The sequence below is a fragment of the Miscanthus floridulus genome, chromosome 13 (assembly GCF_019320115.1).
Source record: "Miscanthus floridulus cultivar M001 chromosome 13, ASM1932011v1, whole genome shotgun sequence".
NCBI classification, from domain to species: domain Eukaryota; kingdom Viridiplantae; phylum Streptophyta; class Magnoliopsida; order Poales; family Poaceae; genus Miscanthus; species Miscanthus floridulus.
In genome coordinates this window covers 77312810-77318313 of record NC_089592.1, presented here as the reverse complement: position 1 = coordinate 77318313, position 5504 = coordinate 77312810, and the positions used below count along the sequence as shown (strand labels likewise).

Below are 5504 nucleotides of genomic sequence, written 5' to 3'. Positions count from 1 at the left end.
TCGAAACAAGTCGATAGTGGATCACAGTGCATCACATGTCCATCAAGCGGTGAAAAAGAGATACAAACTAAAGGTGGGGAGGAAACTGAGTGCCTGGTGAAGGAAACTCGGCACCGCCTGCTTGCGCCTGAGATGGGTCATTCGAACCCGCCAACGGAGGCTGCATAAAGGACAAGAGATTCAGGCGTTTAGAGTGGGTCATCTAATGAAAGCACTAGTCGAAGCAATATGGATTCATACTCACTGGACTAGCTACAACTGGCGGCGGCACTGGAGTGAACATCGGCACAGGTACACCGTTCACTTGCCCAAAGTTCTATAGGAACATCGTAATCTCCGCCAGCTGCTTGGCCTGTCTCTCCCGCTCGGCCCGCTCGGCTTGTCTTTCCCGCTCGGCCACCTCGGTCCTCGCCGCCAGGTCCCGCAGCTCCTGAGCCATCCTCTCGTTATCGGCCTACAACATTTCAATCGAATGTTTTAGTAATGTAAAGGTAACTAAGTTATGTAAAGATCAATGTACGAAGAGTTAAACTGGACTAACCTGGAGTGCGTCGACCCGCTGCTGTGAAGGGGACAGCCGTTGGCGTATGGCCGGGCCTCCGCTCGGGGTACTTGCTCGGATCTAGGAGAGGGAGGGAACAGAGCCGGACTCGAGGGTGCCATCGCCAAGCCAGTACCGCCCATGCTTCTTGCCCTGTCCGATCCTCATGACAGTCGTGCCATCAATGTCGTCGGTGCTCGGATCCCAGTCTGGCCCCTGGACCGACCTTGCGTCCGACGCGTAGGAGCTGATGCGGGTGTGGGCGCTCAGGTTGCTGTACGACTCGGGTGGGTCATCCGGGCTGAAGGTGACAGCGGAAGTCGCCTTTCCCTTGCGGGCCAGTCCATACGCCATGAACGTGGACAAAGGCTGGCCACCATGCGACGCCAACTGCGAGAAAGACAACAAGATGATTAGAAGAAACATGCAGAATGGAGTGTCAGAATACTAAAAATGAATTCACGTACCCAAGCTTGCTTGTATGCGCCGAGGCTGCGGCTGCCTTGGTGGTGTGTGGGGCCTGTCGCCTACAAAGCCCGCTCCCGGTGGGCTTCGTGTTCCTAGATATAACCCTCTGTGAACCACCTGTCCACGATCATCTCCCAGCAGTCGGCAAAGGACTCGCACCACCATGGAATCATCTACATGTCATAAAGAATTTGAGATGTAAGACGACCAAATGAAAGCTACTTAATCTCAAAACGAATTAGTATTCTTCTTCTTCATTTACCTCAATGTACTGTTCCCGGGTCAGAGGCATCTGTCTTGCCTGTGTCTTGCTGACTTTCTGACCAAGTCGCGTGGCGTAGTACTTGATGATGCAAGTGAGGCGCTCCTCGTAGTGCATGTCGCTGATGCGTTTCTTGGCACTTTTCACCAAGTTCTTCTCCGCCCTCTCCTCCTGTCCCTCTTCACACCTGAAAAAAGTCTGCAGACAAACACAATGTATCAATTCATTATGTCAAAAAGTGTCAAATGAATGCGATGTATTGATCAAAGTTGTGCGAACGAGACTTACCCAGAACTCTCTCCTGACCCGCTCCTGCTTGTCTTCATAATCTGCGTCGGGGGTAGATTTGTAGTGGTCCCACGATTTGGCCGGCCCCACAGTCCCCTTGTGCGTGACAATGCTAGGGTAATAGTGCCTGCACACAAGCCCTAAGATGTGGTTGGGGTTGCGTGAGTCACCAGGCGACACAACCTCCCAGTGCCTGCACAAGTCATTAACAAACATTATTAGTTTCTCTGACAATTTTCAATAGGTTATATGAAGTAGCTGTGATTAAATCTAAAGTTAGTTACCTGTCGCCCTGGGGGCGGATCACTAGGCGTAGGGGAGGAAGCGGAGGCCCAGGGAGTTTTGAGGGACCTCGCAAGTAGGGGCTAGCCGCAGCAGAGGCAGTGGAACTACTTCTGGCCTCGCCGCCCTCCTGTGCCTCTCCCTCGCTGTCTGTCGCCCGAACCTCGTCCGTCGCTAGAACCTGCTCGTCCTCCGAGGAGTCCGTGGTACGGCGCTCGTCCGGCACGTCGCGCGGCCTGACTAGAGGAGGCCGGCCCCTCCTGCTGCCGCTCCCACTGCCGCTGCTCCTGGCCCTCTGCCTCCTCCCGTCCGATGCGTTCTCTCCGGCATCTGCGTCCTGACGTGCTCTCTGGTACCTCGAGTTCACGTTCCTTGGCCCACTGCCGCCCGCCATCTTTGTTCAATCACCTGCAATTAAAAAGAAACAAACAAGACATCATTACATGTATTAGAAATAGATGCTAAGTAAATAAACAAAACACGATTACAAAATAACATAGTATTACATGTATTAGAAGTAATCATCATTATTGGGATTATCTGGATCATATGTCTCGTCATCACTATCAAAATTGTCCAAATAAACAAGACTGTCCGAAGGTTCAATGTTGCCTTCATCGTCATCATCTAAATGTAATCGCTCAAGCATTTCTATGTCCTTGGCATTTTGCACCTCATCTCCTTCTTCCTCGTCATCAACTCTTTCATTGTCTACTTCCATTCCAATCGCCTCGGTTAAGTCTACTTCACATGTGGAGATGTCTGGGTTTTAGGTAGCCGACGTCGCAACTTGCTCGAAACTTTCTCAATTTTTTACCAGGGCCTCCACATGTGATAAAAAGACACATCGATAAGTTTCGTGATTTTCGGACATCGTTTGGATTTTATATAATTTAAATAAACTTCCCCCGCGAGTACATCGTCATGTTACGACAACATGATGCGCGACATTTCATGCCACTTCCTGCATACGGCCTCGACATAGCCTAAATATCATGAATACTATTTTTTGAATGACGAAATTCCATTATTTCATGTAGCTGTAGTTCAAATTTGGAATAGTCGGAAAAATTCAATGAAACGGAAAAAAGTAAGGAAATATAGTTAAAAAACTCATAATTGTCTCAAATTTTGAAATAGGGATATATTTACTGTAGCAAGTCCCCACAAAAAAAATGGGGTAAAAAAAACAAAAAAAATTTGCCGGGTGCCACCCAGGGCACCCGGCAAAGAATCCTTTGCCGGGTGCCAGGTCATGGGGCACCCGGCAAAGAAATTAAAAAAAAATAAAAAAATTCTTTGCCGGGTGCCTAACGGCGTGGCACCCGGCAAAGGCTGACGGCCGCTGGCTGCCGTCAAGCCAGCCACCTTTGCCGGCGGCCATATTTTGCCGAGTGGCCGGCACCCGGCAAAGACCAATTTTTGCCGACGGCTGGAATTTGCCGAGTGCCCGGCACCTGGCAAAGGCTGCTTTGCCGGAGGCCTTTCTTTGCCGGGTGTCGCCAGGCCTGGCACCCGGCAAAGAATTCCTTTGCCGGGTGCCCGATAAAAAGCACCCGGCAAATTTTTTTGCTCCCGGCAACTCAGCCGTTTCCTGTTGTGATATTTGGAAACCTTCTCTTCTTCCAAAATTAAAAGCAATTAAATATTTAATTTTATTATTACCTCCTATGAAGTAATATGTGGTAAAAGACATCCTGATCAATGATCCACGGTTATTTGGAGGTACCATAGGAAGGCTCTATATGTAGTGCTTTACATATACTATATGTGTATGTGTGTGCGTGTCTCTCTCTCTCTCTCTCTCTCTCTCTCTCTCTCTCTCTCTCTATATATATATATATATATATATATATATATATATATATATATATATATATATATATATATATATATATATATATATATATATATATATAGGGAGAGGCTATTCAGTAGCCGGCTACAGAATAAGTTATTCTGTAGCCACCTTCATTTACCATAATTTTATATACTAATTTACCGTAATGTCAATACATATTTATGATAGTTGGGTTACTATAACACACGGGGGATATTTACCATAACGTTATATTAAACCACTTAGTAAGGAGTTACTATAATCTCGTAAATTAACATAGTAATTATCGTAACTCAAAGTGGCTACAGAATAAGTTATTTTGTAGCCAGCTATAGGATAGTAGTTCTATATATATATATATATATATATATATATATATATATATATATATATATATATATATATATATATATATATATTCTCTTCACTGATTACACTAGTGCGTTACTATATACTACAATATACTCCTAGCAAGCAAAGAAATGCATGCTACTGTTGCTCATGTCATAGCCGGAGGAGGATCGAGCAGCTCGAGGGCGATTTAAATGGGATCGAGAGGGACACGATAGCAACACACGTTCGCCAAGCATGGCCCCGAGCTGATGTGTCGTTTTTCATGGCGGCAGAACGCAGAAGCAGCACATTGTCTGGTCTCGTCTTTATACTCGTATGCTTCTAGTTTGGCATTGTTTTCTTTTCCATGGATGTCGTGCGCTGTATAATAACTGCATGCGTGCGTGGTGAACAGTGAGAGAACTGCACTGTGATGACCGATCCAATCCATGCATGGATCCATGTGGCCATACCGTATGTATGCAATATGCATGTAGAAGCTTCTTATATTGATTTGTTATCCCCTAACAAAAATGAACGATGCAATACTACACTAGGGCTGCTGAGTCGGGGAAAACCTCGAAGAAATCCTTTAAACCCAACCTTGGACTGAGTCTCGGACCGTGTCTGCGAGAAATTAAGAAGCATCGATCATAGATTTTGGTAAGCCTCTCGATCGACTTGTCTGAACCTGATCCCGCTGATAGTGACGAATGGATGCCCGGTCGATCGGCCTCCATGATCAGTTGACGAAAGCTAGGTAGCTAGCTATGCTTTGTGGCATTCATGCACGCCGGCGGTAGATCGTCGACGACCATGCATTACTATTGATTGAGCACCGCCGCTGCTGTGCATGATGGTCCGAATATGGGCGCAATCTTATTACGCCTTTCGTTGCGGCACTGGGCTCCTCGATTGTGTACTATATATATATATATATATATATATATATATATATATATATATATATATATATATATATATATATATATATATATATATATATATATAACTCAGATCTGTGGAGGACAACGTCCCACTCAGTATTAAGAAGATCTTCTCACACAGATCGAGAAAATCCTTGAACCCCGGCCCCACCCATATACAGCGGCACCGCATACCCAGGAGACGGGACGGCCACGGATCTGTACTTTGGCGTGGGACATGAGAGGGGATTTTTTACCCTCAGGCCTAATTCGCCCCTGAGGAGGATCGAACTCAGGACCTGAGGGGTGCCGTAGGAAACGTCGACCAACCGGTCTAGCTTCCGTTGGCGTACTACAGACATATACATGTCGCTTTTTATACCCATCATCATATTAAAGGATAAGAGTGTAAGGTCTCGTTTAGTTCATCCCCTAAAGTTTAGTCCATATCCTATCAGATGTTTGGACACATACATAGAGTATGAAATATAGACTAAAGAATAACATATTACATAGATTACGACTAATTTGCGAGACAAAATTTTAAGCCTAATTAGTCTATAT

General features: G+C 45.8%; 1 long non-coding RNA gene across 1 annotated transcript; it reads right to left on the bottom strand.

Annotated features, from left to right (window-relative positions):
- Positions 1-320: 320 nt before the first annotated feature.
- Positions 321-1461, bottom strand: LOC136500300 (uncharacterized). Its single transcript, XR_010770001.1, has 4 exons — positions 1272-1461; positions 1009-1182; positions 542-931; positions 321-454 (listed from the first exon to the last, which is right to left on the bottom strand). It is a non-coding gene; the product is annotated as an uncharacterized lncRNA (long non-coding RNA).
- Positions 1462-5504: the final 4043 nt, after the last annotated feature.